This window comes from Rhineura floridana, chromosome 6 (assembly GCF_030035675.1).
Source record: "Rhineura floridana isolate rRhiFlo1 chromosome 6, rRhiFlo1.hap2, whole genome shotgun sequence".
Taxonomy (NCBI): Eukaryota; Metazoa; Chordata; class Lepidosauria; order Squamata; family Rhineuridae; genus Rhineura; species Rhineura floridana.
Window position 1 is genome coordinate 21,683,362 of NC_084485.1, and position 27,499 is coordinate 21,710,860.

The 27,499-nt window shown below is 41.9% G+C and overlaps 1 long non-coding RNA gene and 1 pseudogene across 1 annotated transcript; both read right to left on the bottom strand.

Annotated features, from left to right (window-relative positions):
• Positions 1-253: 253 nt before the first annotated feature.
• On the bottom strand, positions 254-25,682 carry LOC133386579 (uncharacterized). The gene is made up of 4 exons (XR_009763198.1): positions 25,424-25,682; positions 21,398-21,450; positions 8,919-9,065; positions 254-727 (listed from the first exon to the last, which is right to left on the bottom strand). It is a non-coding gene; the product is annotated as an uncharacterized LOC133386579 (long non-coding RNA).
• LOC133388122 (5S ribosomal RNA) lies at positions 23,642-23,759 on the bottom strand (annotated as a pseudogene).
• Positions 25,683-27,499: the final 1,817 nt, after the last annotated feature.

Genomic DNA, 27,499 nt, shown 5'->3' on the forward strand with positions numbered 1-27,499 from the left:
GTTGTAGAAATATATACATATATACATATGCAGCTGCTTTCAACTCTGCAGGGGGGGAACTGATTAAAATTGTGCTGAATCAAGACTCCTATATTATGAAGCATCATCTTCTGGACGCTTGAAATAGACTTTTCTATAGCTTATTGTGAGATATGTTCCCTTCTCTTTTTTTTAATCAGTCACTTGAAAATGCACTTAAGAAAATTGCTTCTTTGGCTATTTTCACAACAGCTTTTGAAGTCTGGAGCTATAACGGCTTTTAATCACAGCCTGGCTTGTTTCATTTTGACAGTCCTGATGTGGCAAATTATTTATTTTCTATACATTTAAATACATTGTCATTCACAGCTTCCAGAACTTTGGTGTGGCAGCACCTACTGCTCCTGACAAAGCTTGTATCTCATTAAGGTAATTTGTGTCTACGGAAATTGCCAGTAAACACAAACTATAAAATATCAGTGAATCTTTTCCAACGGTGTCATTTGAAACTATTTTGCGTTTATTTCAGGGTGGGTTTTTTTTAAGCTTTTCAAAGTTTTCTAAAGGTAGCAAAATCATGGTTTTGAATACTGCCATTGAATGCAATAGCTTGAAGAGACCCAGCTGAAATGCTCAAAGGGTTAGCGTTGCAAACAGGTTGTTTAGAAGTTGTGGAAATCTTCGTGCCAGTAATCTTATGGCATCTAGCACAAACTCCAGCAACTTGGACTGAATCTCCAAAATCCACCTTTAAAAGAAAAGAATAAAGTTAAAGAGCAAACCAAGCCCCCTTTACACCAAGCTGCTGGTGGTGGTGATGATGGAGGAGGGTGGGTTCCGTGGAGGCATCCCTTCACCCAGCTCTCCTGGCTCAGCTGGACTCTCACCAGCTGCCAAACATCCAAGTGGGTGTGGTGCACTGGTGGTTTCTCCATTGGTGGGAACCACAGAAAGCCCCCAAACAGGGCATTCCAAGGGCTGGATCCTGAGCGGGTCTCACTGACATTTCACAACAGCATTGGGCCTAATCCAGACTGGGCCTGATTGTTCTCCCACCCTCGTCTTCCACAGCAGTGAATGGTAGAGCTGTGGATACAGTGGTGGCCCCTCTGCTCCCCGCTGGCGGAGGGTGGGAGTTTGCATTGTGTTCTCAGTTTCTAACCATCGCAATGGTTGCAAAATGAAGATAAGGATTATTAAAGGCAGTTTAAGGATTCCTATTTCTTGTTCACTTATCACTGTCAGACCAGGACAGGGAGCAGAATCCACCTTGTTTATTTATTTTATTTATTTTGTTTGATTTATATACCGCCCACAGCCCAAGGGCTCTCAGGGCGGTGCACAACATGGATAAAATACAATAAAATCACAAAAACAGTAAAATATACAGTATTAAACAAGTAAATGACCACATCACATTTGTTGCTCACATCAGTGAGCGAGCACAAACTGGAAATTTTCATAGAAATCCAAGAATATCACTAGGCCCACCAACCATCCAGAGGCCCCGTGGCTTTTCAATGGAGGAGTAGCCCGGCCTGCAGCAGCAGTAGCAGCACTCACCGTGACCGCCGCCACTGCACCACCACCGCTACTATTACAACCACCACCATCACCACCAGTAGTACTTGGCCCTGTAAGGCCCAGCCGCAGCAGAAGGTGTCCCTGCAAGCATTCAAGCCTCCACCCTCCGCAGCACGAAGCGCCCCGCAAGAAAGCAGCCCTGCAGTGTCAGTTAGCTGGAGGGAAGATGATGGTCCCAAGGTCATCTAGGGAGCTGAGCAGGGACTTGAACCTGGGGCTCCCCAGTACTTTCAATTTAAGTAATAACTTCTTCAGATTGGAACCCTGGGCTCTCCCTGCTTTTAATTAGCAATATTATGATAATGTTATTTGTTATTTAATTTAATTTTGTAAATTATATTGTTTTTATTGTATTTTTATTGTATTTTATACCTGTATTTTTCTTTGTAAGCTGGCTTGAGGGCCTTTGGCCGAAAGGCGGGGTATAAATAAAATTTAATAATAACAACAACAACAACAATAATAATAATAACAACAACAACCTGCATCCTTGGGCAGCTGGTGGGGCCCACTGCTGTGCTGATGCCTTCCCATGAGCCCTCCACAATGGACGGCTTGTAGCCACTATTTTAAATTTCCCACAATGCCTTGGAGCTGTGCTATATTGAGGCATTGTGGGGAAAGGGGGAGGCCCCAAGCCCGCTGGCACTGCTGCTGCTAGCCACTGCCAAGCAAGTCTTCTGGGGCCCAGCAGCACAGGAGGAGGCCCACCAGAAGGGCCTTTCAGACCTGGAACTAGCCCTTAGCATTGCCTCTCCTCCTCTAACCTACTGTTTTCATTATTTGTTTGTTTGTTTGTTTATTAAATGTATATCTCACCCTCTCAAAAGAAAAGGAGCCCAGGGCAGCAAACAGGTGATAAAACATTTTAAAAATCTATAAAACATTTTAAAAACAAAACATCTTAAAACATCTTTTTTAAAAATCTTGAAAAAATCTTAAAAAATAATGCCAACACAGACACAGGCTGGGATAAGGTCTCTACTTAAAAGGCTTGTTGAAAGAGGAAGGTCTTCAGTAGGTGCTGAAAAGACAACAGAGACGGCACCTGTCTAACATTTAAGGGGAGGGAATTCCAAAGGGTAGGTGCCACAACACTGAAGGCCCAATTCCTATATTGTGTGGAATGGACCTGCTGATAACTTGGTATCTGCAGGAGGCCCTCTCCTGCAGAGTGCAGTGACCGAATGGGTATATAAGGGATAAGATTATCTTTTCTTTCCAAGAAGCTTCCATATTGTGCTGGCTGACCTTCCTATAGCTCCCTCTTTAAGGATGAGTGGGGCGATGACATACAGACTGAGTGCCCTCCTGATATCTTTCAGGTCCCAGATTCATGCTCAGCTCCTTTGATTCACTCTTCCCCGTGCTTTCCAACTCTTATCTCTAACCCTAATTCAGAGAACTCATTTCAGTGCACACACAGAGAATCCCCACCTCATTTCAACAGAGAAGGCAGTTCTGTGCTCACAGAAAGATGCGCATGTAGCCCATGCTATTGTCATTCATTGTATTCAGTAGCAGCTGGTATGGTAAGGTGGAGCCGCCCTGTTGTCACTGATGTCGGTGCATGCCACCCCGGGACAAAGCTGAGGGTCAGGGCAGCAACATGGTCAGGGGTTTGCAGAAGCACCAGTGGAACCACCGGATTGGTTCTGCCTGTGCATCCATACAGCCCTGCCCTGCACCGTCCAGCTAAGCTGCAGAGACACTGGTGTCAGGAGGGCGACTCTGCCCCAACACACTGGCCACTGCTGCTTGCATTAGTAGCAGTATTGAAGCATAACCCAGCATGCCTACTTTTCTCATCCAAAGGTGTTGGCGATTACCCTGCTTTCCTTCACAGAGCTAACTGTTGGGAACATGTGTATAACAGTATGTGTAACATTTCAGGGTGGCTGACCACTATTAGGTGATTCCAGCACAGTTCACCCTGGCCCAGGGAGAGAGCGAGCAGCTGCTCCAGAGGGGTTGGGGGTACCTCCATACACTGTTAGCCAACAGGCTTGTTCACTCTTTGCAGGAGTCACACAGGGAGACAGGGAGACTCTGCCTACTTCACCAGACATCAAGTCCAAAAGACTGTGAGCTAATTTCAGTTCAGCAGGCTGTTTCCTTGTGGTTCCCTGAATGCATCCTAAGGGTGCTGAAGATGTTTGTGATGTGATCTCACATAAAGAGAATGGGTTTGTTGCTTATAAAGCAATGGCAAAGAGATTGCTAAAAAGCACTGAGAGTTACACACACACACACACACACAGAGAGAGAGAGAGAGAGAGAGTAGTTACTGTAATGTTTAAATTAATTTTTCCCCTTTCTATTATTGCTATTCAGGGTTGGATTAATGCAGCCATGAGTTCCCCTGTTAATACAGACTGAGGCCACATACTGCATTTAAAGCAGCATTATATCACTTTAGCAGTCATGGCTTTCCCCCAAAGAATCCTGGGAACTGCAGTTTTTAAAGGGTACTGAGAGTTGTTAGGACACCCCTCTTTCCCTCACAGAGCTAGGATTCCAAGAGTGTTTAACAATCCCTTTTCCTAGGGAACTCTGAGAATTGTAGCTCTGTGAGGTTAATAGGGGTGTCCTAACAACTCTCAACAAGCTTAACAAACTAAAATGCTTTTCTTTTTGTTGATGTTAAATTGTTTTTTATGTTTGTCGCCCTGAGCTCCTTCAGAAGGAAGGGTAAGATGATGCTGATGATTTTATTTATTTATTAATTTGGACAATTTCTATACTGCTTAATATATAAAAAAATCTCTAAGCGGTGTACAGAACAGTAAAACAACTACAACAGGTATAATAATAATAATAATAATAATAATAATAATAATAATAATAATAATTTTAAAAATCCAGAATTCTTTGGGGGAAGCCATGATTATTAAAGTAGACAAATACATGGACCATAAGGTAATCAATGGCTTTTAGCCATGATAGCTATGCTCTGCCTCCACTTTTGGAGGCAATATGCTTCTGAATACCAGTTGCTGGAAACCGCAGGAAGGGAAAGTGCTCTTGCACTCACGTCCTGCTTGCGAGCTTCCCATAGGCTTCTATGTGGCCACTGTGAGAACAGGATTCTGGACTAGATGGACTATTGGCCTGGTCCAGTAGGGTTCTTCCTATGTTTGTATGTATAATACTGCTTTAAATGTTAAGATACTGATGTGGCCTGAACTTGCCCAGCCCTCCTGCAGATACAGGGATGAAACACATGCACAGAGCTTCTCGTTCAGTTGCAGCAAAGCCCACAAGTGAAAGAGATTACATTGGAGCACATACAGAACACTGGATAAGGGTTTAAGGCATTCTGTGTTGGTCAACACAATCCCCCTGTCCCTTCCAGTGCTTCTTTCCAAGATGCCCTAGGCTATATTCAGACATGGGGTTTATTGTGTTAGTTTTACTGATGATAACGATAGCACTTCTGTCCCAATTTCTAACATTCCTTTCATACTGCAGTACCTGTTGCCTTATGGAATTCTGGCTTTTTGTCCACTATACCATCATGTTGTAGTAAATTTCATTCACACCAGAGGCTGCGGTGTGACACAACAATGAACATGATTGGGACATGATGCTACTCCTCCACTCTCTCTGCACATGTGCACTTCTGGTCCCCCATGATTCCCCTATGAAAACAGCAGTAAAGAATGGCATGCCAGAATACCACCCCCAAATTTCATCATTTTATTCCTGCAATTTTCTGGGTTAATAGGGTTGCAAACGGATTTTTTTTTCTGGAAGCAAATAACACGGAAATGTGCCCTAAATGTCAATGATATTCCAACAGATTTCCAGAAGTGGCTTTTACATCATGTGAAAGGTCAAATAAAAAGTGGAAATTATCAGGTAAGGAAACGTCAGGTAATGGAGTAAACTGCTGCCTGAATGCAGCCTTAGAAACACTTGGAACATAAAGACTCAAGAACAGGCTTTATCAGCGCTACCACACCCAAAGCTTTCCGAAATCTGGCTTCAGGTTTGCCTAGCCACTGTCCGCTTCCCCTGCTTCCAGTCCTAGAGCCTCATTTGAGCTGACTATAAAAAGATGGGAGATGTTTACTGTGTCCATGAATGTGAACTTTCTTCAGGCGAACTGTTAACATAGTAAATAGCTCAGGAGGGGCAGTGGGGGGGAGACAGAAGGCAGCTGGAGGACATTGTGTTTCCAGAAAGACTGTGCTCGGCCTTGAATCTTCACAGAAACCATCACTGAGGTGACAAATATCTACCAGTTTGCCTCTGAGTGATGCTTTCTGCTCCTGGCCTGTTAATTTATCTGTTTTCAGCCTGTCTAGACATTGTTTGGGTCAGAAAGCGCCACCTCGTCTCTCCCGTCGTGGGATTTGCATATTCAGCTCTTCCTGCAGGGAGCCTCACTCGCCAAGCAGAGTTTACAGAAAAATGTTCCCTCTGTCTGGGTGGTTTATTAAACAGCACTTGGAATGGGAACATTTTATTATCAGGCTCAGACTTCCTCTACAGATAAAGTTTGCTTGGCTTTCAGCACCAAATACTATACACACCAGTGAGAGATTTGAAAAGCAGTTAAGCTTACCTTTCTGATTTTATTTTTAATTAAAGGGCAGGCAGTGATCAGAAAGGCATTCGGAGAAGATTTTTAAGCTAAAACAAAACTGTGGATATGAATCAAGCGACCAGATGTGAAGTGCACATGTTCCAGTGGCCTGTCTACTCCTGCAGTTTTGGACTGGCATAACAAAAAGATCTCTAGAGGGTGGTTACAGTTTTTTCTTTGAAGGCATCCTCTGTTTAAAAGACTGCCCAGTGGAGGTTGGTCCATTAGAGCAAGCGGGGCACTGTCCCACCAAGCTCAATCTGCTCTTGGCCAGATCCTAGTTGCCTATCTCCTGTCAACCAATCTATGGGGTAGCACTGACTGTCATCCTCCTCTCCCTTAGTGTTGCCTCAGTAGAACCCAACCGCTCCACTTTTTGCTATGGCTCCACCTACTGTTGGCCTCCCTGTCTTCTGCCCTACCAGTCCTAATGAGCACCAGCTTCCACTCTAAGTTAGCGTATGCATTATTTTATGCTAATTGATGCTCCCTTTTGTCCACTCTTTTGGTGATGCGTTTCCTCTTTTTTTGGCAATGTTAAGGTTGCCTTGTCTCTCACTTTTAAAAGAATGAGCAGTTATATCTGTGAAATATAGAGTGGAATCTGCATCTGAGATACACTGCAAATGTAGTGGCAAAATGTCTAGAGCTATGCTGGGTATGTGCATTTCTCGATGTTGCTTTTAGGACAGGTCCTTCAAACATAAGACCTACAGCCCAATGTAGATTGTACTACCACATCTACATAAATTAGACAAGGGCTGTCACTCAGTGGTATAGCTTCTACTTTGCATGAAGAAAGTCCAGCTTCAATTCCTGGCAACTCCAGGTAGGGCTGGGAGAGACTCCTACCTTAAACCCTGGAAAGCTGCTGCCAATCAGTATTGACAATACTGAGCTAGATGCTCTGACTCAGTATAAGCCAGTGCCCTTAGTGGGACAAAGGAGACTAAAAGACAAACTAAATGTGGTAACAGAGATTCATGAATACATCTCTGCCTCTTTCAAAATTTTGCAAATAACATCCATTGTGGGCAGGAGGATCTGGACTAGTACTGTGCGACAAGGGGGAAAGAGTTAACCCTTCCCCCCATGCCATTTTCTCAATGAAAATCTTTTCTCCAAAAAACTATTTGCCCCTGTAGCAGGGAGGAAAATACAGACACACATATGTGTTTCCTACAGCAACCTCTCTCTCTCTCTCTCTCTGTGTGTGTGTGTGTGTGTGAGGGGGCATCCTTTCAATTGCAGCTGCAGCGGTTTAAAGTGAATGAAGGCTGTCAGTGTCATCCAAAAATGCCAGGAGTTGCACAATAACAATCCATTTGTGCACCTTGCCCAAAAAGGGTATACATTTCTGGCTAGCCAATTGTTGGGGTACTTCTAGGATCTTCTTTGGGAGTTGCCTCACAACCACTACTTTCAAGGTGGCTGGAAACATTCCCTCTTGCAAGGAGTATTTATCATCTCCATCATGCCATTCCTCCTGGATGTTATGAGAGAAGGACAAGAATCAAGCGGACACATAGAAGGCTGCACTGCTCATCCATGCACCTTGTTCAAGTCTTCAAGCTTCACAACTGAAAAACTCCCACCGATGCAGGGCTCTTTTCAGGCATGGAGCCAACCTTGAGTTGTACATGCATAGGCTCTCTCCATGCAATCTGGTGCCCTGCAAAATCCATGACCTGGACTTGGAAATATAGTCTGTGCAAACACAATTTGTATGAACATAGAGCTGGGTGATTTTTGCTTTTTGTTCAGTTGCATGGTTTACTGGTTTCATTTGATTTTTTTAAATTTATACTTCACTTGCAAGCTTTTGATTGCCTTGTCTGAATGCTGCTCATATGCCAGTACATGCAACTGTAAGATGGACATTATTGTTGCATGCCTCCCCAATATCTGAGCGGTGAGATTCCCAGGGTTCCTGCACTCATCCAGGGTTTGGTTTCCTTTGGGAAGAAGGTCAGCAGAGACTGTGGTGTCTTTATGAAATATGGTGTATTTATTTACACATATTCCAACCTGAGCTCAGGATGGAGGGGTTCAAGGCATCAGCAGTCCAATATCCAGCTTTCCCATCAGTGTTACAGGAGGCACCCCAAATGCTATGGTGCAGAGAGCCAGTCTATCTGCCTGCCTCCCGTTCCCAGCAATTCTTGCTCACAACTCAAAAACACAAGCTTCTCCTAGCAGCCAGGATGGGGGGGGGAGGCTCTCCTCAAGAGTTTCAATGACAAAAGGGTCTTCCTGTCCCATTCACCAGTTGCTGGGCAACTGATAGACCCATTCTCCTACCTGGCCACTCTATTAGCTTAACAAAAGAGACTCATCTGACCAGCAGAGCAAGTACCCTCATTCCAAGGCACAGGATTCCAAATCAGAGTCTGGGAAGGGGACCCACAGGGATCATCCATTCCAACCCCCATACTCATAACATTATTGTGCATGAATCATGGGCCAAAAGGGTTGTTATGCATACAACAAGGTGCCAACTAGGGCTGAGTTTTTTATTGTCTTCATGAATAGAGAGCCCTATTGCAATGAGATGGGTGGAGAGAATGAATAGGATAAAATGCATTTGCTTTCAAAATGCAAACTTTAGATTGGCCAGTGAACTAGAATGGCAGTAAATTAAAGCAACAAAAAGACAGTTCTTCTCCATGCAACATTTAATTGATCTTTGTCAGGATGTTGGAATGAGGAATTAACACAAATAACCATTTAAAAAGATTGAGGCTGCAGTCCTATACCTACTTACCTATTGAACCCATTGAATGCACTGTAAGTTTATTACCAGGATGAAGTGCAGTCTTTGGAATGGATCTTAAAACTTGGTTGGATAAAACTGCAGGGATAGTCTTGGCCCAGATGGTTCGTTCCAACAAGTACCTGGTGCAATATCGGTCTAGGATGGGAAGACAAGACAATGCTATCCTTTGCTAGACACCATGTCTAACTTCCCACTTTTAAAGTTCCTGTCCAAGTGCTAGGAATTAGGGATGGGGGAGAAATTCAATTCAGATTGCGTGTAAAGCTCAATTTATCAAATTTGCACTTTGCAAAACAACGTGAGAACCGCAACACAGCCATCCTTCAAAATTCTCATTTATCCAAATTTTGCAGTGCAGTTCTCCAAACAAACAATGTTTCCAAAAACACATATGTTAGGGGAAAGCGTGCACAAAAAACTGAATGCGTTAGTGAAAATAGCATACAAAAATGCATTCATTCAGACCATGGTATTCCCGATCTCTATGTATGGATGTGAAAGTTGGACAGCGAAAAAAGCGGATAAGAGAAATAGCAACTCATTTGCAATGTGGTGTTGGAGGAGAGCTTTGCGCATCCCATGGACTGCGAAAAAGACAAATAATTGAGTGTGAGAACAAATTAAACCAGAACTATCACTAGAAGCTAAAATGATGAAACTGAGGTTACCATACCCTGGACACACAATAAGATGTGTGATTCACTAAAAAAGGCAATAATGCTTTAAAATTCAGAAGGGAGTAGAAAAAGAAGAAGACCAAACAAGAGATGGATTGATTCCATAAAGGAAGCCACAGACCTGAACTTATAAGATCTGAACAGGGTGGTTCATGACAGATGCTCTTGGAGGTCACTGATTCATAGGGTCGCTATAAATCGTAATCAATTTGAAGGCCCATAATAACAACAAATAGTCAAAACTGCAAACAAAAATGTGTTTAATAAGAGAAATTCTCACTCAAATACTAGAGAATTTTTATGATTAAAAAAATCACAAATTGCTGCGGAAATGTAGAGAACTGAATTTAAGACTGGAAAATGAGAAGCAAAGGGAACCGAAATTGTCAGATCCTTCCATCCCTACTAAGAACATAAGAAGAACCTTGCTGGATCAGGCCAATGGTCCATCTAGTCCAGCATCCTGTTCTCATAGTGGCCAAAGATGCCCATGGGAAGCATGCAAACAGGACCTAAGCACTTGAGCTCTCTCTCTCTCTCTCTGCCTTTATAATCCCGCCCTGCTCCAGCCACCCAATTCTCGTGAGGCTCTCCCCAAATCCAAATCTTAACTTCCTATTAGGGATTTCTGATTTTCCCCAGTCTTATGTTCCCCACATTCCTGCATTAGTTTGCATTTTTTAAAAAAAAAAAAAATTCCCATGAAATTTTCCAAGTCCCTATGCAAATTTGTCACCATTTTAGCACAAATTTCTCCTAATAACTTTTTTGTATGCAATTTTGCCTGACATACACATTTTTGCAAGCAATGTTCCCATAATATAATGCATTTTATATGTTATTTTCACGAATATTTGCGTTTTTATGCACACTTTCCCCTAACATGCACATTTTGTATGCATTATTTGGTTGGAGAACTACATCATGAAGTTCAGAGAATTGTGAATTTGGAAGGATTGCTAGGTTTTTGTTTGCATGTTATTTTGGAAAGTGCAGATTAGGTAGATTCACATTATGAATTTTTCCTCCATCTCTGCTTTCTATGCCCATTGGCTTCGCTTGCTGGCTGCCTTGTTAGGTCTCTGTTTGTTGCTTATCTTGTGCCATTTTACTCTCATCTCCTTTCCTAGGCCATTCTTCTTGCCCTGTCTCTTGGCAGGATTTGAGCGTCTCAGCCAATGACAACGAAAGTAACTTTGTTTTAATTTTATTATTATTTGTAGCTATTGCTCACCCTTCACCAAATGGTCCCAGAGTGGGTTACAAAAAAGTCATAATTAAACCTACAGTTTACATTAAAATCATAAAATAAAACCAGTAAAGCTTGGATTCTAAAAGATCAGACAGTTGCAGCCAGAGAATCTTCTTCCTGCCTCATCTATGACATCAGGGCAGCCCAGCCAATCATTGCCAGAGGCTTCTCTGTCTCTAATTCTCTTACTGTATTAGCAAACATAATTCTGTCTAGGAGATCTTATCCCCTTTCCCTCTTTGGGAAGTTTTTTTAAACTGCTGTTGCTTTGCTCAAGCGACAGTTCATTGTTATTATTTTCTACTGTAGCTGTGATCATTTTAGAGCAAAATGCCACTCTTCTGGAAAGCTTTAACGACCTTAATTACATTGTGGCAAGACATCAGCCTACATTTCTGAAAGCAGCTTTTCGTTCTGAATCATGTTTATTCTGAATTCTGACAAGTTTAGGAGCCCTGATCCCCTCCCCCACCCCATCCCACAATGCCAGAAACCTGCTAGACATTCTCATCAGAAAAAAACACACATTTATTTTAGGGATCCCCCCCAAACACACATCTTTCCAGAGATTCAGGATAGTCTATAGCAGATAGAAGTATACAAACAACATCTAGAAATAAATCAAATGGACAATTGACATCAAGTCTCAACTAGGGTTGCCGAGGTGCAACCCAGATATTCTTCTCTGGTTTACCAATGAAGCTGAAGGTGCCGCAGCTGTGGCTTCTACCCTCAAACTCCTACCTGGCCCATCTGCTTCCACCCACACCTGCTCCATGAATAGGATTCCAGGTATGCTGTTCATCAGTGGGATGCACAATGGAAGGGGTAGAAGGAACAAGGGGGCACATATGTGCCTGCTTTGTCCCCCCCTTAATCAGTAGGTTTAATCAAGGGTAGAGATGGGGGAGAAATTCAATTCAGTTTGCATTTAAAGATGAACTTACCTAGACTAAACCTAGTGGACAGGGAGTGAACACGGAGCCTTCAGATGCAAACTAGGAGCTCCTGCTAAGCTATGGAATCTCCCAATGCGGCAGATAAGGATTGAACGGGGGGGGGGGGGAAAGTTCACAGGAGTATTTGGAAGCAGCCATATATATATATATGCCTTTGTAACACTTTGGGGGATCATGGAGGATGACAAGCACTGCATGAAATTTAATGATTAGCATCATGTTTCCCCATGCCCACAAACTGTTTTAATTTTTTATATTTCTGGAAGGAATCCTGAAAGGGGATCCAGTGGGAAGGCTAAAAGTTATTTCCTTGAAGTTATATCCCTTGCGATTTGATTTTTCCTGACAGCATATCCATCATCTTCCAGGTTTATTTAGAAAAACAAATAAGAGAATGCTGTTTCCCTGCCAGCCTGGCCTGAAGGTTGGGTAATTAAATTTTAGCAACACTTGCAAATGTCTGTGCCTTTCCCTTTTTGCTATTAAAGGTAAGGCTAGGAAACCATGTATTAAGAATAAAGCTAGGTGCTGTGCGTCTTAGTGTTCTTTTCTAGCAGAAATTAATGAGGGTTCCACACACACATTGATTGTGACATTAAAGAGGGCATTTGGTATTTGAGATCAAGGCATTACCCCCGTCCTCCTCTGACAATCTTACAAAGGACAGATTTTGAAGATCAATGACATCAACAGAAAATGTGCTAGCATGCCCAGCTCTGTAAGACACAGCCACTTGCATAAAGATTCCACCTCAGATAATAGTGGTTGCATTCAGACATGGCGTTTATTGCATTAGTTTTACTTGTTATAATGGTAGCAATTCTGTCCTGACACTCCTTTCACACTGCAGTACTTGCTGCGTTATAGAACTGTGGCTTTTTGACCGATATACTGCCATGTCACACTAAATTTCATTCACACCTGTGGGAGTGGTGTGATATGACAATGAACATCACTGGGCATTTTGTTACTCCCCCACCCTTTCTGCAAATATGCACTTCTGTTCCCCTGTGATTCCCCTATGAAAATGGCAGGAAAGAACTATATACCACCCCAACGGTCGCCACTTTACTCCTGTGATTTTCTGGGCTAATGGGGCTGCAAATGGATTTTTTTCTGGAAGCAGCTAACATGGAAATGAGTCCTAAATTTCCGCTAGATTCCACTAGATTTCCAGAAGTGAGTTTTACATCATCTGAACAATCAAATAAATTATCAGGTAAGGAAATGTCGGGAAAACGGAATAAACTGCTGTCTGAATGCAGCCAATGTGGGAATGAAATGAAGTGAAAATACTTCGGTCTGCATTTTACAAAGTCTATCGCTCTCTTCAGGCATTCTGTCTGAAAGTGCAAAGGGGCAAGCAGGCATGCACAGGGTGACCTTTGCCGCCTTGATGGTGCTACATGCGCCAGGTGCACTCCTTGAAGGAGGCTGCATTACTCATAATTCCAGTGCCAAAAAGCTTGGACTGGCTGCCCATAAACTGGCCAGATTCATGGTTCTTGTATTAATTCACAAGACAACAACTTGGTCCAGGATGCCTCTGGGACCACCTGATCCTTTCCATCCCTGCCTGATCACTGTGGGAGAGTCAATGTTAGTGGTCTCCCATGGCTTGCATGAACAGCTCTTATCAGGAGTATTTTATGAGACTCCCTTCAAGTGGAGGTCAGAAAGGCCCCCTCCCTGTTGAACTTCCAGTGTCTACTCAAGAACTTTTTATTCCTGTAGGCATTTTAACTGAATTCTGATTTGTTTTCATTTTCATTATTGGATTTCTTGTATGCTGCTTAGAGAATTACTTAATTAGAGAATTAAGTGGTATACACTTTGTCAAAATAAATAGTAAAATAATAAATTTGTAGCACTTTCATCACAACAATGGAAACCGTGATTGACCAAAGTTCCTGTTCCCTTGCTGAAAACTATGTGCGAGTAAGGCAGCGCCTTTCCATTTAACACTGATCAGGCACTGGCTAGGAAGTGTGTCCCGCATTAAAGGGATGGGGCTCCCTCACCCCGTGTTTTCCCACTTGCCCCTTTGCGCATTCAAACGGGACACTTGAAGAGTGCTGATGTGATTCATAATGCAATCAAACTGCACACGGCCACGGTATACATGGGAGTCACATTTCGGTATGATTTGTGGTGAGTAAGGCCTAGGGATGGACAAATCTATTTCTGCATTTTGCAATGCATTTTCAGTGCACTAAAAAGGGAACACATAAATACACTCAAAGGCCTCAGAAGAAAATCTAAGGGTCCGGGTAATTTAATATCGGTTGAGGCGTTCCTGGAGATACATACAAGATATGTATAAAATGTGCACTTTACTGTTGAATGCATTGAAAAGCATTGGGAAGTATGAATTTAACGTAAACGTGTGCATAAACCTTTTGCATGATTTTACCCATAATTCTAATACATTGACTTGTACATTAATCTATGGTTGTAGAGAATGCTGTACTAGATGGGCCTTTAGTCTGTTCCAGCAGGGCTCTTCTTGTGTTATTATGTTATCTTACAATATGTATTGTCTCTCAAAATAAATGCAGATATGTTGATATATATTTAAAAGGGATGGGGGAGGAATTTGTTTGCACGGCAGACTGGTGAAATCTGATGTTTCTGAATTTACTTATGGATTGGCATGTAATTCCCAGACAGATTATGCTCTTCTCTAGCTTTTGCAATGCATTTTCAGTGTGCTAAAAGGGGAACTTATAAATACATTTGTTATATAAAAGATGCATACAAAGGGTGGTATTCAGCAAAACGGTTGCACTAGCACAAGGAGTGGTGCTGGCAGAGTGTGGAATTTCCCCCCTCTCCTCCACCCATGCACACCCCACACCATCCCCAGATCTGCTCCTGAGGATCAGGGAAACCCCGTCCAATACAGATGGTGGGGAGGGGGGAAGAGAAGGGAAGAATGTTCTGTTGCACAAGAAGAAATCCTTGTGCTAATGGAGCATTCACCTTAGTGCAACATCAAATACAATCCAAAATATAAATTTTACTAGTGAATGCATTGAAAAGTGTGGATTTAATGTTGTAACATGTGCAGAAAGTGTGTGCAATGGGACAGGATGGAATAGCACACAAAGGGATGGAACAGACCTATGACTAGGTGCCAACAAGACCAAAACAGGATAGAATTAGCCACTCAGCCCATCCTCTAATATTTAAATGCATATCCCCCACCCCAAAGAACACTGATACCTTTAATCTGCCAAGAGCTGTGTCACAACATTTGGAGAAATGCAAAATCTGTGGGATAGCTAAGTTCCAATCTGTGCATTAGTCTGAGAGGAACAGGATATTTCATATAGAAATTCACATAGATCAAATTCATGAAGCATCTTTATGAGTAAGTGAAACCGAGAGCTTCTGTTGATACTTGACTACTGATTCAAACTCCATGTGGGTGGGTGGTGTCACAGTTAGAGTGTCAGGCCCGTAGTGGGGAAACCTAAGCATAAATCCTGATTCATTCATGAAACTCACGGGCTGATCTTGGGCCAATCACGATCTCTTATGCTGCATTCAGACATGGGGTTTATTGTGTTAGGTTTTCTTGGTATGATGCTAGCACTTCTGTCCTGATTCCTAATGTTCCTTTCACACACAGAGCTTGGAAAAGTTACTTTTTTTGAACTACAACTCCCATCAGCCCAGTCCAGTGGCCATGCTGGCTGGGACTGATGGGAGTTGTAGTTCAAAAAAGTAACTTTTCCAAGCTCTGCACTGAAGTACCTGTTGCATTATGGAATGATGGTTTTTTGATCGATATACCATCATGTCAACCTAAATTTCATTAACATCAGTAGACGCAATGTGATACAAGAACAAATGTCGTAAAGAACATGTTGCCACTCCCCCACCCTCTCCCCCCAGGTGTGCTTTTGTTCCCCAATGACTCACTGCATAAAATACCACTCAGAATTTCATTATATGTGCCATGGGGTCATGATCCACGAAAACCGTGGGAAACATACAACACAAAACTTATGTGATATTCTGAGTTTCCAGAGTTGCCAACAGATATTTTTTTCCTGGAAACAATTAACCAGGAAATGAGCACTAAAATTCCACTAGATTCTGCTAGATTTCCAGAAGTGGATTGAACATTGTGTGAAAGACCACATCAAATGCAAAAGAGACAGAAACGCTGGGAAGATGGAATATAGTGCTGCCTGAAGGCAGTCTTAGCCTAACCTACCTCACAAGGTTGTCAGCAGGATTAAAGGGGAGTGGGAGAACCATATATAATGCATTGAGCTCCTTGGAGGTAAGGTTAAATATATTATTATTATTATTATTATTACTATTATTTCCCACCATTCCTCCCAGCAGGAGCCCAGAGTGGCAAACAGAAATGCTAAAAACACTTTAAAACATCATAAAAACAGACCTTAAAACAACATACATTAAAACAAAACATTAAAAATATTTTTTTAAAAACACAGATCTGGACAGATCTGTCAATTTCAGTTCTCTCAGTTTCTCATTTTTTTCTATCTCAATTCACTTCTCCACATTTCAGCCGCAATTTGTGATTTTTCATGAATCCTAATGAAAATCCTTCAGCATTTTAGTGTGAATTTCTAATAAACACATTTTTGTATGCAGTTTTGACTAACGTACACATTTTTGCTAGCCGTTTCTCCTAATAATAATGCATTTTTGTATGGTATTTTCCCCAAGATATCCATTTTTATGCACACGCCTAACATTTTTGTACACATTGCATTGCAAAATTCAGATCCGTGTGAATTTCAAAGGATGGCTGTGCTTAGGTTCTCATATTGTTTCAGGAAGTGAAAATTTGATAGAATCAGCTTTAAATGTGAACTGAACTGAATTTCTCCCCCATTCCCTATTAAAACCACTCATAGAGTGCCTATCTTTTGTCGGATTTCATTGACTTCCATCAGGACTCACCACCCCAGTGCCCCATCAGTTTTCATCAGTGCCACAATGTTAGCTATAGGCCTGGATAATGCAAGTATGTAAGAGTTTTCCATCTTGCCATCTTTCTTTTAAAAATCTAGTACACCAGAGGATATTACAGCCCACCTTCTTAGAAACAAGTTATGAGTATGACTGACTTTGAAATTACTTTGGTCTTTTGGAAGCATTTTTTTCTTCTTCTTCTTCTTCAAAAGAGGTTCTGATGAACTGACCTGAATGTTAACAGAACTGGAATTTTAATTTGTATTCAGGCTGTAAGAATATCATCCACTCAGATGAGACAGTACTGTTTAATTAGGTCTAGTAGTTAACTCAGAAGAAAGTAAATGCACTGCCAGGGGGCTGGAAAGACAGCTTGAGCCCCCCTGGGATCTGAGAGTGAGTTTGGAGAAGCTTAAAAATATGAAGTCAGTAGTTTTTTTAGGAATTAGAGATGAATGCTTTAGAAGAAATTGAGGGGGAGAGACACCAACTCTGCAGTCAGCAAGTCTTTAACTTAGCCTTGCCCATTAGTTTTAATGAACTTGGTTAGAAGACCGTATGGAATTCTGCATTGGAACCAATATATAAATAAACAAAAATGCTCTTATTTTAGCATTTCTGGAGAGAAGCATCTAACATTATGATAAATATGGTACCTCCAGGGTGTTCATCTGCCACCGGATTTGCGTCTCCTTTATGACACAAACAAGCTGTGAAAATTATAAGGAGTGAACGCTCTGCAAACAACCGCCATTAATAGCCACAGAAGGATAATATCCACACAATTATAGGGGTGAATCTTCTTTGCAATTCTCCCCATGGCTCCTGAAATAAAATATACATGCTCTCTGCAATTCCCCAGACCCACACGGCTGAATGCAGCTTGCTCTGGTTTTCTCTTGCCGCTTTCCCCCAACCCCCAACCCCTTTTGATTTGAAAATTATTAAGCGGCACACTTTTTGACAAGACAAGCATAAAGCTGACAAAATGAGATGGCAGGGAAGGAAAGAATGAGGCTTTATAGTTCTCAAATGTGAAAATTGATTTGAGAACACTGGCTGTTTTTAATTTTTCATTACCACTTCTTGTAAGGACACCCAGGTTTTTTAGAAGCTAGACATTTGTATTCCAATATAAAAATATAATTAACACCTGAATTGACATTTACTGTCCTGTGGAGTGGATTTATTTAGGCTTACGTGAGCCATAAGGAAACATTTAAAGAAAGCTGACTCAAAGGTTCAGAAGGGCATATGGTATAGTCGTCTAGGTAACTGTGACCACCTCTTCCCTATAGATCCTCTTGGGTGTTAAGATTCGCCGAGGGTGACTTCTTGGTAGTACTGCTGCCCTCAGAAGCGTGGAGGATTGTCTGTGGCATCTTCCAAAATCTGGAGTTCCCTTTCCATAGGCAAGCTTCAAGCATCTTCATTATATCATTTTCATCATTTGTTGAAGATGCACCTCTTTAACTGGGACCACCTTTGTTGTCTGCTGTACATTTTTTGTTTTAAATGGTGTTATTTTAATATTGTATTTTAAAGCTTATAGGAGGTGATTTGATCATTAGTAACAGAGATGGTTGGGTGTGTAATGGGCGTACAGGTTGCAGGGTTAATTGCCTGACTCGCGCAAAGGTTGAAGATGTTGCCCACAGTCTAGATAGCCTGGTAGATAGTGTTGGGGAGGGGGTCAGTTGCTGTGGTACACATTGGGACCAATGAAACTGGGAAATGTAGTTGTGATATCCTGGAAGCAAAATTTAAGTTGCTAGGTAGGCTGCTGAAACCCAGGACCTCCAAGGTACCTTTCTCTGAAATGCTACCAGTTCCCACCGCAGGGCCAGTGAGACAGGTGGAGTGGATGAGATGATGGTGTTGGGAGGAGGAGTTTGGATTTGTTAGGCACTGGGGAACATTTTGGGACAAGCCAAGCCTGTATGAAAGGGATAGGTTCCACTTGAACTGGGATGGAACCAGACAGCTGGAGCTTAAAATCAAAAAGGTGGCAGAGCAGCTTTTAAACTGATTACGGGGAGAAAGCTGGCAAAAGCTGAGGAGGCTCCTGTTTGGAATAAATCTCCCTGGGATGAAGGTGAAAAAAATTGATGAAAATGTGAATGGGAGAGGTGTAGAACTAAGCATTGTGAGTGCAGGAGCACAGAATAGCTATTCAGAGAGGCCAAAACACCACAGGCCAAAACACCACAGGCCAAAACACAAATGCCAAAGCCACTTGAAGAGACACAGTATACAAGTGTTTATATGCTAATGCCAGAAGCCTCCGAGCCAAGATGGGACAACTGGAGTGCTGGGTCTTAGAGGACAACATTGTTATAATGGGCAAAACAGAAATATGGGAGAATGGAGACAAGCAGTGGGACATGAGTATCTATGGATACAAACTCTGGAGGATGGACACAGAAGGACATACTGGTGGTGGTGTTACTGGGTACATCCAAAAGGACACTGATCCCTGCAAGCTAGACCACTACAATCTACAATCAAGCGGTATATAAATTTTGTAAATAAATAAACAGAAATCCCAAACGGGGCAGAATCCTCCACAGAAACATTGTGGGTGGTGATACCAGGCCCCAAGAATAATTTAGCACTGGGGACATGTGATCACCCTGATCAAAATGCCCAAGAGAAGACCTTGAGATGAAAAATGAAATCAAGGAAGCATTTTTTAAAAAAAGAGGAAATGTTGTAGTAATGGGTGACTTCAACTACCCTGAGGTAGACTGGCTATATATGTGTTCCAGTCACAACAAAGAGGTAAAATACCCTAAATGACTGTGCCTTAGAACACTTGGTCATGGAACCACCCAGCGGGCGGCAACCCTGGACTTAACCTTAAGTAGTGCCTAGGACCTGGTGCAAAATGTAAGTGTTGTCAAACCAATTGGGAGCAGTGATGATAGAGCTATTAAATTAAACATACATGCAAATGGACAATTGCCAAGAAAATCCAACATGGTCACAACTGACTTCAAAAGAGGAAACTTCCCAGAAATGAGGGGACTGGCAGTTGACTTAATATACTTGGACTTTTAAAAAGCTTTCAACAAGGTACTTCTGAGCAGGAGAGGTCCTCTTGCAGATCAGGACCTTGTTAAGTAACAGGATGCAGAGAGTAGGAATAAATTGATAGTTCTCCCAATGGAAGGATGTACAAAGGATGTAGAAAGGAAGGATGTCCCCCAAGGACCAGTATCAGGACCTGTGCTTTTTAACTTGTTCATAAACTATCTAGAATCACGGATTAGCAGTGAGGTGGTCAAGTTTGCTGATGATACTAATTTTTTTCAGGGTCATTAAAACAAAAAGGAATTGTGAAGAGCTCCAAAATGACCTCGCCAAGCTGAGTGAATGGGTGGTAAAATGCAGTTCAATGTAAACAAATGTAAAGTGATGAATGACAGAGCAAAAAATCTCATACATATGTTAATGGTTCTGAACTGGTGGTGACTGAGGCGACTTGGGGGTCATAGTGGATATCTCAATGAAGATGTCGACCCAGTGTGCAGCAGCTGTGAAAAAGGCAGACTCCATCCTAGATATCATTAGGAAATAGGGATGGAACAATCTGTCAATTTCGGTTTTCTCATTTTTTCTAATCTTATATTCAGTTCTCTACATTTCTGAAACAATTTAGCAATTTATCCTAACAGAGTGCATTTCTGTATGCTGTTTTCACTAAGACACTCATTTTCATGCACACTTCGTAAATTCAGCTTTAAATGTGAACTGAATCGAATTTCTCCCCCAACCCTATTAGGAAAGGACTTGAAAATAAAACTACCAATATCATAATGCTGTTACACAAATCTGTGGCTCAAGCTACGTTTGGGATACTGTGCACAGTTCTGGCAGCCACACCTCAAAAAAGATATTGTAGAGTTGGAAAAGGTTCAGAAAAGGACAACCAAAATGATCAAAGGGATGGAGCAACTCTATGCGAGGAAAGGTTGTCACATGTGGGGCTATTTAGGTTAGAGAAAAGGTGAGTAACAGGTGACATGATAGAAGTGTATAATATTATGCATGGCATGGAGAATGTAGATAAAGAAAAGTTTTTCTCTGTCTCATAACACAAGAACTTGTGATCATCCAATGAAGATAGGTGTTGGAAGGTTCCGGACAGATGAAAGAAAGCACTTCTTCACACAGCACATAGTTCCCATAGGAGGCAGAGATGACTGCCAACTTAGATGGTTTAAAAGAGGATTAAATGTAAAAAATGGAGGATAAGGCTATAAATGGCTACTAGCCATGATGGCTATGCCTCCTTTCACTGCCAGAGGCAGTATGCTTCTGAAGTCCAGTTGCTTGAAATAGCAGTAGGGGAGAGTGCTTTCTTGCACTCAGATCCTGCATATAGGCTTCCCATAGGCATCTGCCTGGCCACTGTGAGAACTGGACTAGATGGGCCATTGGTCTCATCCAGCAGGCTCTTCTTATATTCTTTTGTGTGATTATATGGTTGTAACCCACCCTGAGACCTTGTGGTGAAGGGTGGGTAAGAAATAAATAGTAAATACTATTCTAACTGTATTTATAACTACTCTAGTTGATCAGTTCAGAACCAATAGACTGAGTAGGATACATACTTACATATAATATAGTATAGGTGAGTTATTGTTTCTGCAGATGTAGAGGATTTATACCTATAGAGAGAGAGAGTTTATATTTATTATATGTATATTTGTATATGCAAATGGTCATCCTTCATTTTCACTGTATTTATAGGTCATATTCACTACAACCAAGACCCAATAATTATTCATATCGTCCACTGAACAAGACCTGATAATGGTCAAAACCTGTTTGGCTACAGACGTAGTCTAAGATTAGACTGTCTTGATAGTCTTTTGCAAACTTCTCACAACAGGACTATTGTGAAGTTGGCATGTTCAGATATATGTGAGAAATCATGTTTATCATGCAAGCTTATATATATGACATTTTTATTGTATATTTTGGTTGTTTTAAATTATGTTCAGTTGTCTTATTTATTACATGGATATTAAAATACATTAATCATTTCAGTAACTCAAGCTAGTATTGATCATTTCAGTAACTCAATTCTGTAATTCAGCTGTCTCTAATAAGTGCCCATCTGATGAACCTTGATGGTGACCAGAGAGGAGGACCTCCAAGGCAGGTCTCAAGATTCAGGAAGATTCATTTGAATGCAGGTGGTACTTCAGATAACCTGGTCCCAAACTATTCAAGACATTAAAGGTTAAACTCAGCAATTTAAACTGAATCCAGAAAGAAAAAATAGGTAGCTATAGGTACTTAGGAAGATGCTTTATACTGAGTCAGGGCAATGATCCATCTGTCTCAATATTGTCTACAGTAGTGTAGTGGCAAATTCAGAAGTGCAGGATCCCTTCATGATAGTCACAGCCACACACACCCTTTTTTGCTGTGGGGTTGAGAATGAGATCCTTGTTAATGCCTTCTCTCACAATAACAGATGTCCCTAGGAGCCAATAAGGATGAAAGGGGAGAGTATTAGCTACTAAAAAGAGTCTTCTCAGTGGCTGACACCTCCTTTTACTCTGATTGGCTCCTATTAGCAGGAAAGAACAAGGAAGGATGTTAGAAGACAGTTCTCAGTGGGTAAGACACTCCCCTTTCATGCTGATTGGCTCATAGGCTGCTGGAGACCTAGGGACCCTGCTCCAAAAAACCTAAAGGGTCTAAGCCCCCCCTGAGACCCTGGAGGACTACACCCCTGATTGTCTACACTGGTTGGTAGCCATTCTTCAATATTTCAGACAGGATTCTCCCAGCCCTTCCTAGACATTCTGGGAATTAAGCCTGGGACCTGCATGCAAAACAGATACTCTACCACTGAGCTATGTATGGCTCTCCTCTAACAATAAGTGTTCTGTGTCTCCTCCATCCACTGCTACCTCCAGGGTTTGGGGTGCCAAACTATTTACTATTGCCTTTTCTTATGAGAGTTTTTATGATCTAAAACAGTATCTTTTTAGTGCCTCATGAGGTTCTATTCTTTTTACTTCTCTCTGTATGTCACTTTGTGAAGGCTTGGTCCTGAAAAGTGACTAATAAATAACTGTTAATAAATTTTCTCACAAGCTCTCCAGAAGGTTGGATAAAACTTTTGACTTGCAGTCAAGCCAATGTAACTGACAAAAGTATTGCTGTAATATCATCAGCACACAGTCACAAGCATCCTGCGGCTGCATTCTGTACCCGTTGAAGTTACCAAGCTCTCTTTAAAGACAGCCCTACACCAGAGAACTTCAGTCTGGATAAAATGAGCACGTGTGTAACTGAGACATGATGGAGGATTTAGACAATCCCCTACAAACACTGAAAAAATGTGCAAGGAAGCTGCAGGTAGGGATGGAACAATCTGTCAATTTTGGCTCTCTGTCTCTCATTTTTCCTATCTTAAATTCATTTCTCCATATTTCTGCAGCAATTTCTGACAATTTTTTAAAAAATCCTCATGAAAATTCTCCAGCATTTTAGTGTGAATCCCTCCCAACAAACACAATTTTGTAGGCAGTTTTGACTAATCTGCACATTCTTGCAAGCAATGTCTCCTAATGTAATGATTTTATGTTACTGTTACTAATATATTCATTTTTATGCACACTTTCCTCTAATACATTCATTTTTATATGCATTGACTGGTTGGAGAACCACATCACAAAATTTGGATAAATGTGACTTTGGTTATAGCGTGAACTGTATTGTTGTTACATGCCTTCAAGTTGATTACTACTTATGGCGACCCTATGAATCTTGTTTTGGATATGTTCATAGGGTTTTCATGGTAAGAGGCATTCAGAGGTGGTTTACCATTGCCTTCCTCTAAGCCTACAGCACCCGGTATTCCCAGGCTGTCTCCATCCAAGTACTAACCAGGCCTGACCCTGCTTAGCTTCCAAGATCAGACAAGATCGGGTGTGTTCAGGGCAGTTTGGCCATGTAATGTGAACTGAATTGAATTTCTCCCCCATCGCTAGGTGGAAGGCAGGGTGGCTGTCAGTAAGTGAAGCCAGAGCCAACGATCGGAAGAACCAACTCATTTTAGTTTTGTCCCCATCCTCTTCCCTGCTGAGTTCTACAAGGTCAGTACTGAGACTACGGAGGAGGAAACTAGCATCCAGGGCCACCACCTGGATTCTTTTTAAGTAAGAAGACTGGCAGGTGGGGGCTGGTTAATGGCAGACTGAAGTTGTACAGGAAGTGCCCTCCAGTAATATATTACCCCCAGAATTCCTGAGCCCTGCTGGTGGGAAAGGGGCATACAATGTCAGCTTCCTGTTTGGAGGAAAAGACGATGCCCAGCCAGAAGTGACAGTCTGGCAGGAGCTTGGAGTGCTCACCCGTCATGCGTCATCTGCACAGGGCCTGAATACATACAAGATACACAGCACAGACTCTCTGTATAGAATATCTGGGCCCTGTGCACAGGCAAAGGCACATGTGTGCACGCTTGTGCACGTGTAGGCTCCTTGCAGATGACTGGGTCAACATTTGGAGGGGCCAGGAGGTGTGATCTCACCCCCCAATGCATTAATTGCTGAAGGAAACAGATGTGGTTGATTGGATTTATTTATATGCCACCTTTCCATCACAAGCTTGTACCCACAGTGGCTTACAACAAACATTCAAAATAGAAAGCATTAGGATAGGGGGTAGGGTTGCCAGGTTCTTGGCCTGAGACTGATCCTGTATCTTTAGGAGAAGAGAAAGTCAGCCAAGTGGAGGTGTTCTTGCAATGTTGTAATGAGAAAAACCACAAGGTGGAATTCTCCCTTCCCCCTGCACAACTTTTAAAGATACAGAAGACTCCTTGGAGGCTGGGCCTGGCAACCAAGAGGTCTTCTGTATCTTTAAAAGTTGTGCAGGGGGAAGAAAGAATTCCACCTTGTGGTTTTTCTCATTACAGTGTTGCAAGAACACCTGCACTTGGCTGACTTTCTCTTCTCCTAAAGGTACAAGATCAGTCTCAGGCCAAGAACCCGGCAACCTTAATAGGGGGAGAGAAGTCAGTTTACAGAATATAGCAATGAATTCAAATAGGGTAAAACCCAACAATTTAACACACAAAATAAATTCAATATTACAAAAGAAGTGGTCTAGATTTAAATACATAAGTACAAAGCAAAAAGAGAAAGCAATCAAGCTAACAGACAATAGAGTTCCAGGTGTTCTCTGAGGAGCCTTAGCAGCTGGTTCAGAGGGGAAGGGCCCTCTAACCAGGATAGGTGACTTGCAGCTGACTCCCTCTGGTCTCCTCTAGAGGAGACCAACAGCAGAAAAAATGAAAAAGCTGAGGAGGGCTTCTCAACCAAACTTAAAATTCTGGCCTTCAAAGTCAATGTGTATAGTCCCTACTCAGTGGACAATTGGTGTATCTCACTGGAAACAGAGGTGTGTAAAATTATGCACAGTGTGGAGAAAGTGGATCGAGAGGTTTTTTCCCTCTCTCAAAATACTTGAACTCTGGAACATTTAATGGAAGATTCAGGACAGACAAAAGAAAGTACTTCTTCATACAATGCACAGTTAAACTATGGAATTCACTCCCAGAAGAGGCCCTATGCACCTATAGATAACCTATACACTCCTATGCACTTATAAACTTACCCTACATCTGTGTCCGTGCCAAACTGTAAAGACCAAGCTACTGCCCAGATTGTTTCATAGACCACATACTCCAACCATAAGCCTAGAGCACAATATTGGAGCCTCTGCAGAATATGTCTTCAACTGGAGATTATATATTATATGTGGGCAGGATATTTTCTGTGTCTTCTAGATGTCACCCTTTTAGAATCACTGCACCCCTCAACCCCCATCACATTTTTTTTTAAAAAAATTGAATTAATGCACTGCTGAAGAATGCATTAGGACTAGGGTTGCCAGGTTCTTGGCCTGAGACTGATCCTGTAGCTTTAGGAGAAGAGAAAGTCAGCCAAGTGCAGGTGTTTTTGCAACTCTGTAATGGATAAAACCACAAGGTGGAATTCTCCCTTCGCCCTGCACAACTTTTAAAGATACAGAAGACCTCTTGGAGGCTGGGGCTGGCAACCAAGAGGTCTTCTGTATCTTTAAAAGTTGTGCAGGGGGAAGGGAGAATTCCACCTTGTGATTTTTCCCATTACAGAGTTGCAAGAACACCTACACTTGGCTGACTTTCTCTTCTCCTAAAGATACAGGATCAGTCTCAGGCCATGGACCTGGCAACCCTAATTAGGACTAGAGGGTTTTTCTGTTTTATAGAAATAAACAAAAAGTAGGATTCTTGAAATGTTAAAAGAGATTTTGCAGGTAGCACAATTTATACCTGCCCACCTGAGCTCTAACATAAAACCAGGCATCTATATTTTCAACCGATAAAGCATCATATTAGAGCCATTACATCACCAACACAACCTTTCATTGGTTGCCCTTATCTGAAGAACAAATGTTCTCTCTCGCTCTCACCCTGTTTCTTTTTGCCATGGCTTGATGTAAAGTTGCTGCTTCTTACAAACCGTCTTCACACAAACACAGTCCTTTAACTTATGGGCAGATCCTGTGTTTTGTTTCCAGAAACTGAAATCTCCAAATGTAAAGCTCAGATTAATCCTTGACCTTGACCAGAGAATGAATGGATGGATGAACAAACAAACAAACAAGCCAGACGATGTTTTGCCTCATTCACAAAATATAAAGAAAGAAAGAAAGTGGGACAAAATCACTCCTGCCGCCGCCGCTGCCGCTCCATAGAATAGATTATACAGTCTCACACTCTGAGCAACCGAAGGGAAAAATTCAATAACTCATTTCTTGATAAAGGAAAGGGATTGCTTTGGTATAAGAAACAGTTCTTCCACCTGGCTAATTAGCCTAATTAGTGCCTGGGGGTGGGGAAAGAGACAGAAAATGATGTGCAGACGCAGGTTGCTTCAGCCTGTTTATATTTTTATCATTTTCTTTCATTAGCTTCCAAAAATAGGTAACTGAAGCATAAACTGCATTTTATGTGTGTGGTGAGGATAAAGATATGTATATTGCATTTCCAACTTGTCTGTTTAAGGACTTTAAAAAGAAAATCAGTTTCGGAAAATTGCTTTCCAAAATCGGAAGCAGCTGATATAATCCTTTGCATTCTAAGTAATGTGGTTATGTAACTTTTCACACACACACACACACACACACACACACACACACACACAGAGTGCAAAAGATGGATGTGAGGAAGTTTCTGGAAGATTATTCCTAGCCTAACTTTTCTTATTCCATCCCCCTCTCTCCCTGGGAGTGTCTGACTAGTTCTGCAGCTTGGCAGAAAAGCCAGACGTTACCTCATAGCTGCGGCTAGACAGCCCCATTTTCTATGCCAAGCAAACACTGCAGCAGCTCAGAGCGCTCGGGCCTTGCTTGATTAGCACTTTTGCTGTTTTCAGGAGTCCTGGAGTGTTTTGTTCAAGGTGGGCTGCTGCGCGTGTGTGTGATGCGCGGCTTCTTTTGTGCAAATGAGCTTGCGGGGAGGGGGGAAGGGGAGGGGTGCCACACAACAGCGTGAGGGAGGGCTGCAGGCAAGGTGAGCAGAAGGGAAGCAAGGAAGAAAACTGGATAGAGTTGTTTAAAAAGAAAAAAAAGCAGAGTAATCCCCTTGTTTCATAGTATCAGTAGAAAAAAATGGATTAATTTTAACAATCACATCCTGAAAGGTCA